We start from the raw sequence: 12,890 nt of genomic DNA on the forward strand, positions 1-12,890 counted from the left end.
GTTAGAAGAGAGAATGAGATCACAGATCATTTGAACAAGCTAGTTAGGCTACCAATACCAAGAGCTCAGTAGGAGTGTGCTGGAAAAGGTTGAACAGATAATGAAAGCTAAAACCAGAATGAATGGTAGAGTAATGTTGTACTCGGGGATCTACAGAATATTCTAATAGCATAGGAACTGTTGTAATTATACTATTCATTATGGACTTTACTCAGAGCTAAAATACCAACACAGATGATTAGCCAACAGCTCTTTCAAGTTACGACAGTACAACGTGCTATAGTAATGTACAGGTAACTGCCAAAATAAAGGAAACACCAACATAAAGTGTCGTAATAGGTCATTGGACCACCACGAGTCAGAATAGCTTCAATGCACCTTGTCTGGAACTCTATTGGAGTGATGCGACACCAATCTTCCACAAGAAATGTTATAATTTGGTGTTTTGTTAATGTTGGTGGAAAGCGCTGTCTCCGGCATCGCTCCAGAATCTCCCACAAGCGTTCAATTGGGTTGAGATCTGGTGATAAGATGGCCACGGCTTAGGGTTTCCATTGTTTTCATGCTCAACAAACCATTCAGTGACCACTCATACCCTGTGGATGAGGGCATTGTTATCGTATAGGTAGCCATGGTAGCCAAAATAATATCCAAAATAATGGCCTGCCCAGCATTGTTATACATGATGGGATGTTAATTGCTTAATTCAATATACTTTGTTTCCCTAATTTTCTCAAGTGTTTCCATTATTTTGGCAGTTACCTGTAGATAATCCATACAGTACATAATGACTTTCACCTGTACAGTACATTTACAACCACCTGTTTATCCCATGTACATTATGTAGGACCTAATGCTCTAAGATCTTCACTTGTTTTAGGTTCCTGTACATCTTCAGAGAGCAGTGGTTCAAAGTTACATACAGGGCATTGGGAAAGTATTCAGACCCCTTGACTTTTTCCAGATCTTGTTACGTTACAGCTTTATTCTCATCAATCTACACACAATATCCCATAATGACAAAGAAAAAACAGGTTTTTAGAAATGTTTGCGAATGTACTAAAAATAAAAAACAGAAATATCACATTTACATAAGTATTCAGACCCTTTACTCAGTACTTTGTTGAAGAACCTTTGGTAGTGATTACAGCCTTGAGTCTTGAGTATGACGATACAAGCTTGGCACACCCGTATTTGGGGAGTTTCTCCCATTCTTCTCTGCAGATCCTCTCAAACTCTGTCAGGTTAGATGGGGAGCGTCGCCGCACAGCTAGTTTTAGGTCTCTCCAGAGATGTTTGATCAGGTTCAAGTCCGGGCTCTGGCTGGGCCACTCAAGGACATTCAGAGACTTGTCCTGAAGCCACTCCTGCATTGTCTTGGCTGTTTGCTTAGTGTCGTTGGCTTGTTCGAAGGTGAATCTTCGCCCCCAGTCTGAGCTGATCGCTCTGGAGCAGGTTTTCATCAAGGATCTCTCTGTACTTTGCTCCGTTCATCTTTCCCTCGATCCTGACTAGTCTCCCAGTCTCTACCTCTGAAAAACATCCCCACAGCATGATCTTGCCAACACCATGCTTCATCATAGGGATGGTGCCAGGTTTCTTCCAGATTTGACGCTTTGCATTGAGCCCAAAGAGTTCAATATTAGTTTCATCAGACCAGACAATCTTGTTTCTTATGGTCTGAGAGTCCTTAAGGTGCCTTTTGGCAAACTCCAAGTGGGCTGTCAAGTGCCTTTTACTGAGGAGTGGCTTCCATCTGGCCACTCTACCATAATGGCCTGATTAGTCGAGTGCTGCAGAGATGGATGTCCTTCTGGAAGGTTCTCCCATCTCCACAGAGGAACTTTGGAGCTCTGTCAGTGTCACCTCCCTGACCAAGGCCCTTCTCCCCCGATTGCTCACTTTGGCCGGGCAGCCAGCTCTAAGAAGAGTCTTGGTGGTTCCAAACTTCTTCCATTTCAGATTGATGGAGGCCACTGTGGTCTTGTGGACCTTCAACATTGCACACATTCTTTGGTACCCTTCCCCAGATTTGTGCCTCGACACAATCTTGTCTCGGAGCTCTACGGACATTCCTTCGACCTCAAGGCTCGGTTTTTGCTCTGACATGCACGGTCAACTATGGGACTTGATATAGGCAAGTGTGCGCCTTTCAAAATCACATCCAATCAATATAATTTACCAAAGGTGGACTCCAATCAAGTTGTAGAAACATCTCAAGGATGATCAATGGAAACATGATGCACCTGTGCTCAATTTAGAGTCTCATAGCAAAGGGTCTGATTACTTATGTAAATAAGGTCTGTTAATTTTTACATTTTTTTTTACATATATACAGTACCAGTCAAAAGTTTAGACACACCGACTCATTCCATGGTTTTTCTTTATTTTTTCTATTTTCTACATTGTAGAATAATAGTGAAGACATCAAAACTATGAAATAACACATATGGAATCATGAAGTAATCAAAGAAAGAGTTAAACAAATCAAAATAATTGATATTTTAGATTCTTCAAAGTAGACACCCTTTGCATTGATATTTTTTATTTTTTTTGTTGTAAAATCCAGCCACCCAGAAGTTGAACAGGTACCAGGCCAACACCAGTCTTAACTTCAACTTCAAAGAAAAAGCCATATCTCAGACTGGCCAATAAAAATAATAGATTAAGATGGGAAAAAGAACACAGACACTGGACAGAAGAACTCTGTCTAGAAGGCCAGCATCCCGGAGGCGCCTCTTCACTGTTGACGTTGAGACTGGTGTTTTGCGGGTACTATTTAATGAAGCTGCCAGTTGAGGACTTGTGAGGCGTCTCTTTCTCAAACTACACACTCTAATGTACTTGTCCTCTTGCTCAGTTGTGCACCGGGGCCTCCCACTCATCTTTCTGTTCTGGTTAGCCAGTTTGCGCTGTTCTGTGAAGGGAGTAGTACACAGCGTTGTACGAGATCTCCAGTTAATTGGCAATTTCTCGCATGAAATAGCCTTCATTTCTTGGAACAAGAATAGACTGATGAGTTACCAAAGAAAGGTCTTTGTTTCTGGCCATTTTGACCCTGTAATCGAACCCACAAAGGCTGATGTTTCAGATACTAAACTAGTCTGAAGGAGGCCAGTTTTATTGCTTCTTTAATCAGAACAACAGTTTTCAGGTGTGCTATCATAATTGCAAAAGGGTTTTCTAATGATCAATTAGCCTTTTAAAATTATAAACTTGGATTAGCTAACCCAACGTGCCATTGGAACACAAGAGTGGTGGTTGCTGATAATGGATTTCTGCATAAATTGGTCATAACATTTGATCTGATCTTCATCTGAGTCACAACAATAGACAAACACGGTCTGCTTAAACTAATAACACACAAACAATTATAATTGTTAATGTCTTAACCAGGTAAGCTAGTTGAGAACAAGTTCTTATTTACAACTGCGACCTGGCCAAGATAAAGCAAAGTAGTGCGACAGAAACAACAACACAACAACACATGGAATAAACAAGCGTACAGTCAAAAACACAACAGAAAAAAAGAAAGTCTATATACAGTGTGTGCAAATGGCATGAGGAGGTAAGGCAATAAATAGGCCATAGTAGCAAAGTAATTACAATTTAGCAGATTAACACTGGAGTGATAGATGAGCAGATGATGATGAGCAGATGGTGTGTAAGTAGTCATACTGGTGTGCAAAAGAGCAGCGAAGTAAATAAAAACAATATGGGTATGAGGTAGGTAGATTGGGTGGGCTATTTACAGATGGACTATGTACAGCTGCAGCGATCGGTTAGCTGCTCAGATAGCTGATGTTTAAAGTTAGTGAGAGAAATGTAAGTCTCCAGCTTCAGCGATTGTTGCAATTCGTTCCAGTCACTGGCAGCAGAGAACTGGAAGGAAAGGCGGCCAAAGGTTGGCTTTGGGGATGATCAGTGAGATATACCTGCTGGAGCGCGTGCTACGGGTGGGTGTTGTTATCGTGACCAGTGAGCTGAGATAAGGCAGAGCTTTACCTAGCATAGACTTATAGATGACCTGGAGCCAGTGGGTCTGGCGACGAAAATGTAGCGAGGGCCAGCCGACTAGAGCATACAGGTCGCAGTGGTGGGTGTTATAAGGCGCTTTGGTAACAAAACAGATGGCACTGTGATAAACTACATCCAATTTGCTGAGTAGAGTATTGGAAGCTATTTTGTAGATGACGTCGCCTAAGTCGAGGATCGGTAGGATAGTCAGTTTTACTAGGGTATGTATGGCGGCGTGAGTGAAGGAGGCTTTGTTGCGAAATAGAAAGCCAATTCTAGATTTGATTTTGGATTGGAGATGTTTGATATGAGTCTGGAAGGAGAGTTTACAGTCTAGCCAGACACCTAGGTATTTGTAGTTGTCCACGTATTCTAGGTCAGAACCGTCCAAGGTAATGATGCTAGTCGGGCGGGCGGGTGCGGGCAGCAAACGGCAGATTTCCAATCTTTAGGGATCTCGGACGAAACGAAAGAGAGGTTGAACAGACTGGTAATAGGGGTTGCAACAATGGCGGCGGATAATTTTAGAAAGACAGGGTCCAGATTGTCTAGCCCAGCTTATTTGTATGGGTCCAGGTTTTGCAGCTCTTTCAGAACATCCGCGGTCTGGATTTGGGTGAAGGAGAAGCTAGGTAGGCTCGGGCAAGTAGCTGCAAGGGGTGTGGAGCTGTTGGCCGGGGTTGGGGTAGCCAGGAGGAAAGCATGGCCAGCCGTAGAGAAATCCTTATTGAAATTTTCGATTATCATGTATTTATCGGTGGTGACTGTGTCGCCTAGCCTCAGTGCAGTGGGCAGCTGGGAGGAGGTGCTCTTGTTCTCCATGGACTTTAACAGTGTCCCAAAACTTTTTGGAGTTAGAGCTACAGGATGCAAATTTCTGTTTGAAAAAGCTAGCCTTTGCTTTCCTGACTGACTGTGTGTATTGGTTCCTGACTTCCCTGAACAGTTGCATATCACGGGGACTATTCGATGCTAATGCAGTACGCCACAGGATGTTGTTGTGCTGGTCAAGGGCAGTCAGGTCTGGAGTGAACCAAGGGCTATATCTGTTCTTAGTTCTACATTTTTTGAAAGGGGCATGCTTATTTAAGATGGTGAGGAAATTACTTTTTAAGAACGACCAGGCATCCTCGACTGACGGGATGAGGTCAATATCCTTCCAGGATACCTGGGCCAGGTCGATTAGAAAGGCCTGCTCGCAGAAGTGTTTTAGGGAGCGTTTGACAGTGATGAGGGGTGGTCGTTTGACCGCGGACCCATAGCGAATGCAGGCAATGAGGCAGTGATCGCTGAGATCCTGGTTGAAAACAGCAGAGGTGTATTTGGAGGGCAAGTAGGTCAGGATAATATCTATGAGGGTGCCCATGTTTACGGATTTAGGGTTGTACCTGGTGGTTTCCTTGATAATTTGTGTGAGATTGAGGGCATCTAGCTTAGATTGTAGGACTGCTGTGGTGTTAAGCATATCCCAGTTTAGATCACCTAACAGAACGAACTCTGAAGATAGATGGAGGGCAATCAATTCACATATGGTGTCCAGGGCACAGCTGGGAGCTGAGGGGGGTCTATAACAGGCAGCAACAGTGAGAGACTTATTTCTGGAGAGATACATTTTTTAAATTCGAAGCTCGAACTGTTTGGGCATAGACCTGGAAAGTATGACAGAACTTTGCAAGCTATCTCTGCAGTAGATTGCAACTCCTCCCCCTTTGGCAGTTCTATCTTGACGGAAAATGTTGTAGTTGGGTATGGAAATCTCCGAATTTTTGGTGGCCTTCCTAAGCCAGGATTCAGACACAGCAAGGACATCAGGGTTGGCGGAGTGTGGCTAAAGCAGTGAGTAAAACAAACTTAGGGAGGAGGCTTCTGATGTTAACATGCATGAAACCAAGGCTTTTTCTATTATAGAAGTCAACAAATGAGAGTGCCTGGGGACACGCATGGCCTGGGTTAGCCTCCACATCACCCGAGGAACAGAGGAGGAGTAGGATGAGGGTACGGCTAAAGGCTAGCAAAACTGGTCATCTAGTGCGTTGGGGACAGAGAACAAAAGGAGCAGATTTCTGGGTGTGGTAGAATAGATTCAGGGCATAATGTGCAGACAGGGGTATGGTGGGGTGCGGGTACAGTGGAGGTAAGCCCATGCACTCAGTGATGATAAGAGAGGTTGCATCTCTGGACACGCTGGTTATACTGGGTGAGGTCACCGCATGTGTGGGAGGTGAGACAAAGGAGGAATCAAAGGCATGTACAGTGGAACTAGGGGCTCCGCAGTAAACTAAAACAATGATAATTATCCTAAACAACAGTATACAAGGCATATTGACATTTGAGAGAGACATAAAGCGAGGCATAAAGCAATCACGGGTGTTGATTAGGAGAGCTAGCTAAGTCAACAACGGGTAAGACAACAACAACTAATCAGCAAAGACAACAACAGGTAAAATGGCGATTGGACTATTCCTCTTTACAAAACTATTTGAGTTCTGCAATATTCTTAGGATGTTTGGTGTGAACCCCTCTCTTGAGGTCATGCCACAGCATCTCAATCGGGTTGAGGTCAGGACTCTGACTGGGACACTCCAGAAGGCGTATTTTCTTCTGTTGAAGCCATTCTGTTGAAGATTTACTTCTGTGTTTTGGATCGTTGTCATGTTGCATCACCCAACTTCTGTTGAGCTTCAATTGGCAGACAAATATAGTTACATTCTCCTGCAAAATGTCTTGATAAACTTGGGAATGTATTTTTCCGTCGATGATAGCAAGCTGTACAAGCCCTGAGGCAGCAAAGAAGCTCCAAACCATGATGCTCACTTCACCATACTTTACAGTTGGGATGAGGTTTTGATGTTGGTGTGCTGTGTCTTTTTTCTCCACACATAGTGTTGTGTGTTCCTTCCAAACAACTCAACTTTAGTTTAATCTGTCCATAGAATATTTGACCATCTGGAACATCCAGATGCTCTTTCGTGAACTTCAGATGTGCAGCAATGTTTTTTTGGACAGCAGTGGCTTCTTCCGTGGGGTCCTCCCATGAATACCATTCTCGTTTAGTGTTTTACGTATCGTAGACTCGTCAACAGAGATGTTAGCATGTTCCAGAGATTTCTGTAAGTCTTTAGCTGACACTCTAAGATTCTTCTTAACCTCATTGAGAATTCTGCGCTGTGCTCTTGCAGTCATCTTTGCAGGATGGCCACTCATAGGGAGAGGAGCAACAGTGCTGAACTTTCTCCATTTATAGACAATTTGTCTTACCGTGGACTGATGTACATACATTTAGAGATACTTTTGTAACCCTTTCCAGCTTTATGCAAGTCAACAATTCAAATTTTGTAAGTGTTTTTATAGGGCAGGGCAGCTCTAACCAACATCTCCAATCTCGTCTCAATGATTGTACTCCAGGTTAGCTGACTCCTGACTCCAATTAGCTTTTGGAGAGGTCATTAGCCTAGGGATTAACATACTTTTTACAACCTACATTGTGAATGTTGAAATTATGTATTCAATATAGACAAGAAAAATACAATAATTTGTGTGTTATTAGTTTAAGCAGACTGTGTTTGTCTGTTGTTGTGACTTAGAGGAAGATCAGATCTAATTTTATGACCAATTTATACAGAAATCCAGATAATTCCAAAGGGTTCACAAACTTTTTCTTGCCACTGTAGGGTTAAAGGAAAATATATATATATTTTCCTTTATTAATTCCCCCTAACCCTGCTACCCTTCCCCTAATTGGAGTACACTAATGGACAACAACACTTAGGCTTCTACTTCCAGCTTATATGTACTATATACATTTTATGGACACAGTATGTTTTTCATTAGGTATCTTGTTTTTTTGTTTGTTGTTTCCCTCCCCTCAACCCCTCCCATCTATTTCTGAACACCATCCAGTTTTGATTTCTATTCGCCATATATTTTTCAACAATGATGTGATGTTTCACAAAAGTTCTGAACCTTTCTATTCTCATAGTTTCTACAGATTGTAAAGGAAAGCTTTTTGCTAAGAGTATTATTATATTATTGATCGATTGACAATGACTTTTCAAATACTCCAGCAGTGCTATTTAGAGAGTTAGCTCCAAGTAAATGTTGCAATTCTTCAGCCATTCCTGAACCTGCGACCAAAAACAAGCTAAACACTGAATGGACAGTACCAAAACAAATGATCTAATGATTTGGTCTCTTCGCAGCAAAATCTGCAGAGCTGGGTTGGTTGTATCCCCCATATATATATATATATATTTGAGTTGTTTTTGGTATCTTTTAGTTGTCACTGTATTAGACTAAGCACAGGTGATTAGATGATGTTGAAGTTGAAATGGAGCTGGAAGAGTGGAGGCAGCACCTCTTTACTTTGCGACTTGCGGTAACTCTGCGGTTCTAAATTGATAGTTGTTTAGTAATATGAAAATGTCAGAAACATTACCTTGCTTGACCATGCTGTAGGTCATGTAACGGTTTGTTCCATGCCATATGTTTTGTGGACTTCACCGGACAGATGTTGCTCTTCGGTTTCGTAATGAAACAAATGTGTGGTTGAATATGTTCTGCCACTGTGTCTTCTCATTGTAACTGCCTTAGGCCTATATATCACGGTGTCAAGGCATATGAACTAACAGGTTATAGAGTAAGCAACGCAATTATCACAACACATAGGTTGTAATATGGATTTTTGCTCACAGTTTAGAGATAATTGGGATTGATCCCATTTTGAATTAGTTAAAACTACAGTTTGTGAACATTAGGAACAAATGCTGTGAAATATTTCAGCTTTTTTTTAACAATAAGTGAGTTTGGATTGAACTATTTGCACATTTTTATTTGGCGGATTCCAAAATTGTATTTTCCATTTTATTTTACAATGCTCAGCTCAAATCTTAACAGTGATTGTTTCCTTAACTATTCATGTGTTTCAGAGGAACACTGTGAATCCATGTGTTAAACCACTGATTAACATCTCAGTTCAGAATCCCAAAAATATGTACAGTGTATGAATGTTGGATTGTGTTGAGGCCAATGTTCAGCTGGTGCAGACACATTGAACAGCAACACTGGGAGCAGGAGGTTAGTTTCTAAACAAACACTGGACATTCTGCTCCCTAATAGTTTAGAAAATATCAGGAAATATAAGTAGTGTCTGTCTGTAGCTGGCTACATTATTTTATTTTACTAAAACACTTAACTATTTTAACAACTTGGTATAACATCCAACTGTGTCTATGATTTAATCACTTAAAATTCCTCGCTAAGTTCAGAGTGAAAGAATTGATTGGGTCAAGTGGTTTTAGTGCCTGGTTGCCTGGTACACTAGCTTGCTGACACTGCATGTAATTACATTTAGTACTGCAGCGTACTATATAACCATGTTTAACCATACACTACTGTATAATGCACAGGTATAGGTAATGTGTACTTATTATAAAGTGGGACACAGAGGTTTTGTCCAAAAATAACATATAATAATGAAAATATACACTGTGTACAAAACATTATGAACACCTAATCTTTCCATGACATAGACTGACCAGGTGAATCCAGGTGAAAGCTATGATCCCTTACTGATGTCACTTGTTAAATTCACTTCAACCAGTGTAGATTAAAGGTTAAAGAAGGATGGTTAAGCCTTGAGACACAATATTGAAGTGCCTTTGAACAGGGTATGGTAGTAGGTGCCAGGCACACCGGTTTGTGTCAAGAACTGCAACAATGCTGGGTTTTTCACACTCAACAATTTCCCGTGTGTATCAAGAATGGTCCACCACCCAAAGGACATCCAGCCAACTAGACACAACTGTGGGAAGCATTGGAGTCAACATAGGCCAGCGTCCCTGTGGAACGCTTTCAACACCTTGTAGAGTCCGTGCCCCAACGAACTGAGGTTGTTCTGAGGTTGCAACTCAATATTAGGAAGGTGTTCTTAATATTTTGTACACTCAATGTATAAATGCCGTTTAGCAGATGCTTTTATCCAAAGCTTGCATACATTTTACGTAACATGGTAAGTAAAATATAAAGTAGTTCTTAAAGTCTTGGGAGATGGAAACATGAAAGGTATATGGAAATAATTGAATTATCAGCCCAGTCTAGAAATATGTCATATTGATAAAAAAACATATATTTTTAGTTTTTTTCAGAGAAAATCAGAACATGCGCACAGACCATCACACTATGGTACAACAAAGCTAACCTGAACATATGATGATTGTATAGCCATTTAGAGAATTTGAGAAAGGACGGCAAGAGGTTCAGAAATCAGAAGTACAACGTCCGTCCCGCTTTTTCATAACATGAGAAATATCTGGATTCCTCTTACCTTGTGTAGTTAATGCACAGTGTCTCAGTGGAATGTCATCCCGATGTGTGTTGTACGTAAGTGTGGCAGAGTGTGTGTGTGAGTATGTGTGTGAGAGATTGTGTGTGTATCTCCTCTGTGGCTCAGCAGAGCACTGTGCTCACCCAGCTTCCTGACTCTGGCTGTATTGTAGCTGTAGATGATGCGTTTTCCTGAGGAAATTTCCCCCCCACACACACACACATACACACACATGCATGTTCTGGGAGATTGCAAATTATACTAATTGCATGACCACTGGCAGCACATTCTTCTACAATGGCTCCTTCTTTTTAAATTCAGCACATGTTTCTTTGTGTGTGTGCGTGTGTGTGTGTGTGTGCAGATTCATCTCTGTCTGAGGGTCAGTTGATAAGTCGGTGTTGTGCTTCTACATTCTGAGTTGACCTGAGTAACAGAGAATATTTCCAAGGGCTTCAAAGCTAATTTCCCATGTGAAGCTTTTCAACAATCGCCTTCACTACTCTGACATGAGGTCAGTCTAACATACAATACACCAATTTTTTTTTTTTACTGTTTGTAATATAGACCTTGAAGAGAGCATGTGAACAGATTAAGGGCTGGTGTGTTTAATATCTTACATGACCAATCAAAAGTAGTTTGAGGCCAACAGTATGTCATGAATCAGACATCTAGAACTGACATTTAGTTCATATTCAAAGATGCTAGGTACATTTCATAAGATGGTTGCTTTGCTTAGAAACCTTTACAGTGGAAAGAAGTTAACTTTAGTGTGTACTTACAATTTAGCATGACAAGACTATTAGGTTGATTCCATGCCAACTTGAACAGCAGTAAGCTTCAAACTCTTGCACCTCCAGTGATCAATTTTGTCCTTCTGTGCCCACTAGTGGTAGAATTGTGGACCATCTGGATCATTTCCTATAACCAACACAAGGGGGATGTCTTGAGGAAGGTGATGTCTGTTAGTTGAGGATGTTGATACACTACATGAACAAAAGTATGTGGACACCAGCTCGTCGAAGATCTCCTTTCAAAATCATGGGCGTTAATATGGAGTTGGTCTATGGAGCCAGATATCTGCCAAAAGGTTGAGCGTACAACAGTGAAGTTTCAGTCCGCTAGGTGTATCTCTACAGAATGGGCATATCTCTAGGTGACGTGGACATCCCTATGCATGCACCTTATCAAAATATGACTAATTCAATATTGCACATCCCATTCTCTGGGCTCTGTCAGTAGTACATACCAGGAATAATGAAACATTGAATAATAATAGATGTTTGGTGAATCTATGAATTATGCATGAATCTATGAATTATGCATGAATCTATGAATTACTCCATACATTTTCCCTGACACTCAAAGGTACTCGTTACATTTTGAATGTTTAGCAGGACAGGAAAATTGTCTAATTCACACACTTATCAAGAGAACATACCTGGTCATCCCTACTGCCTCTGATCTGGCAGACTCACAAAACACATGCTACGTTTGTAAATGATGTCTGAGTGTTGGAGCATGCCCCTTGTTAGCTGTAAATAAAAAACAAGAAAATGGTGCAATATGGTTTGCTTTATATAAGGATTTTTTTGTTTATTATTTATACTTTTACTTTTGATACTTAAGTATATTTGAGCAATTATATTTACTTTTGATACTTAAGTATATTTTAAACCAAATACTTTTAGAATTCTACTCAAGTAGTATTTTACTGGGTGACTTTCACTTTTACTTCAGTCATTTTCTATTAAGGTATCTTTACTTTTACTCAAGTATGACAATTGGGTACTTTTCCCACCACTGAGGAGGGGTTAATATGAATTTAAAATAATTTGACATGATTTGCATGAATCGGGTCATGAACATATGGACTTTGAAAAGAACACGGGAGAGGGCTCCCGAATGGCGCAGTGGTCTAAGGCACTGCATTTCAGTGCTAGAGGTGTCCCTACAGACCCTGGTTAAATTCCAGGCTGTATCACAACCGGCCGTGATTGGGAGTCCCATAGGTCAGCGCACAATTGGCCCAGTGTCGACCGGGTCAGGGTTTGGCCGGGGTAGGCCGTCATTGTAAATAAGAATTTGTTCTTAACTGACTTGCCTAGTTAAATAAAGGTTTAATGTAGGCTAAGTCTGGCATAAGCTTATTCCCACAATTTATAATAACTCTGTTGCAGTGGTCTTAGGTAGTCTCCGTATAGGCTATTCCCTCCATCATGACACTGCTGCCCAGTTGAAGAGCTTGTGATCTCCATGCAGCACCATGCGTCTTCAGAAAAGCACCCCTCAGCCTCAGAAGATGCCCTTCTGGAGGCATGCAGTCATAGAGGTATATACCCTATTTGCTTACTAGCCAAATAAAGTGCAGAACATGCGTGATGTGTGCAACTTGTCATTCCAACATATTTGAACATTTAATTAATCCTTCATTCAGTATGTCATCCATTCAGTTGTTAACTAGGCAAGTCAGTCAAGAACAAATTCTTATTTACAATGACGGCCTAGGAACAGTGTGTTAACTGCCTTGTTCAGGGGCAGAACGACAGAT

At 41.2% G+C, this 12,890-nt stretch overlaps 1 protein-coding gene across 1 annotated transcript in view; it reads right to left on the reverse strand.

Moving 5' to 3' along the window:
• Positions 1-10,449, reverse strand: part of LOC120031497 (exocyst complex component 3-like) — a 33,664-nt gene extending 23,215 nt beyond the window's left edge. Inside the window, exon 1 of the mRNA XM_038977279.1 lies at positions 10,340-10,449. The gene's annotated coding sequence lies outside the window, so the exon portion shown is untranslated. The remainder of the gene's footprint in view (positions 1-10,339) is intronic.
• Positions 10,450-12,890: the final 2,441 nt, after the last annotated feature.

This window comes from Salvelinus namaycush, chromosome 3, assembly GCF_016432855.1.
Source record: "Salvelinus namaycush isolate Seneca chromosome 3, SaNama_1.0, whole genome shotgun sequence".
Lineage (NCBI taxonomy): Eukaryota > Metazoa > Chordata > Actinopteri > Salmoniformes > Salmonidae > Salvelinus > Salvelinus namaycush.